Genomic DNA, 2,059 nt, shown 5'->3' with positions numbered 1-2,059 from the left:
ATTCACAGATACAAAACGGACATTCATCTGTAACCCCATTTCTTGTTTAGTTATGTTATTTGAATATTATAGGTGTGTAAACTCAGGAAAATATTCTAAAAGAGGCCAGGGGTCAATAATAGTATTGAGGCATCCGCTGCACTGACAATGTCAGAAATTGTTGACCTGAGTCCCCTAAGCACAACATAACAGCATAGCTTTACTTTTTATACTTCATTTTTATACTTTTCTGCTAGATGGTTTAGACCATGAAAAAGCAAGACACATGCAACAAGAGTTGTAGCTTTTGGATCTGATAAGGTCAGTCAAATCCCCTCAGGATTTTTCCTGAGATCCTGTACCAAAATTGTAGATCCTTTGTCAGTGTCAGCCAAGTGGATGAGTCATGGCCATTTCTTGGCCAATGTGCTCTCTGTGAAAGCCTGAGAGAATGTCTTCTCTCCATGTGACTCTCCTTAGGCACACTGTACATCATCGATCACTTTCCTCTTTTGCCCCATAAACACCTTGATCAGAAAATTTGGGACACTACCGAGTTATGTGATGTTACAATACAAGTTCTCATATGTCCTGAGTCTTAACTGACCTTGGAAGGCTAGGGCCAAAATGTTGGCTTTCCTTGAGGCCCTCCTTTTTCTCTGATGTTGGTCTGCAAACTTAGGTTTTTAAACATCCAGAAGAGAAGCTTACTGTTATTACCATACAACCAAGGCTGTTAAGCTTAAACTCACTATCTGTCTGAGTATCAAGCATCTTAGTCATAACATGAAACAGGTATTTTTCATCAAGTACTCATATGTTGAAATTTAAATCCTATAGAATATGATAAAAACATTTAAAAATTAGAATATATTTCAAAAATAGGCATAAAGAATTACATATTTCTTATATTTACACATAGGTCCAAAAATCTCCCCATATATAACCTTGAAGCAGGACAGTCCCACAATATTCCTTTTCCTGTCTTTTGCCTTCATTCACGACCCCCTTCTTTTTGAACAATCATCTACCCAAGAGACAGCACAGCAGCAAGTGGCATGTCATGACAAGCGTCCCGTATTCAAAAGACCAGAATAGCAGGCACTCCAAGCATGAAACTACCATTACAAATTACCATCTGTAGTGCAGTAGCTTAGTTTTTTTTTCAAAGTTTTATTGATAAACAGCAATGAGACAGTTTCAAATCCAATCGGAAGTACAGTTTCAACAAATAACACACTGCATATATTCTTCTTAGTGGTTAATTGCTGTACAAGAAGTGGACTTGTGATCCTATTTACAAACACCGTTAGAACAAATCATTCTATTCATTAAGAGAATGCAACTATATATCTATCCTAACCACTTGGAATAAACAGATACAAAATGGACATTCATCTGTATACCTTTTTTTTTGTTAAGTTCTGTTATTTGAAGATTATAGGTGTGTAAACTCAGCAAAATATTCTGAAAGGGTTCAGTATCCCATAACAGTATTGGGTCTTCTTCTTAAATGGCAATGTCAGAAATTATTGACCTGAGTCCCCCACAGCTCAATATAACAGCATGGCTTTATTTCTTGTATTTCGTTTTTATAGTTTTCTTCTGGAAGGTTAAGACCAAGGTAAAACAGGACCTATGCAGCAGGAGGTGTAGCTTTTGGGTCTGATAAGGTCAGTGAAATCCCCTCAGGATTTATCCTGAGATCCTGTACCTCAGATTGAAGAACCTTTGTCAGTGTCAGCCATGTGGATGAGTCACAGCCAATGCTTGGTCAATGTGGTCTCTGTGAAAGCCTGAGAGAATGTTTTCTCTCCATGTGACTTTAGTTAGGCACACTCTACATCATTTTTCACTTTCCTCTTTGGATCAGAAATATTGGGACACTACTTCTTGATCAGAAAATTTGGGACACCACCGAGTTACAACACGTTACAGTACACGTTCTCATATGTCCTGAGTCTTAATTGACCTTAGCAGGCTGGGGCCAAAATGTTGGCTTTCCTTGCAGCCCTCCTTTTTCTCTAATTTTGGTCTGCAAACTTAGGTTGCTAACCATCCAGAAGACAAGCTTGTTGTT

This window comes from Octodon degus, unplaced genomic scaffold (genome assembly GCF_000260255.1).
Source record: "Octodon degus isolate 3935 unplaced genomic scaffold, OctDeg1.0 scaffold00377, whole genome shotgun sequence".
NCBI classification, from domain to species: Eukaryota; Metazoa; Chordata; class Mammalia; order Rodentia; family Octodontidae; genus Octodon; species Octodon degus.
The sequence above is the reverse complement of the archived record's forward strand: the minus strand, read 5'-3'. Positions refer to the sequence as shown.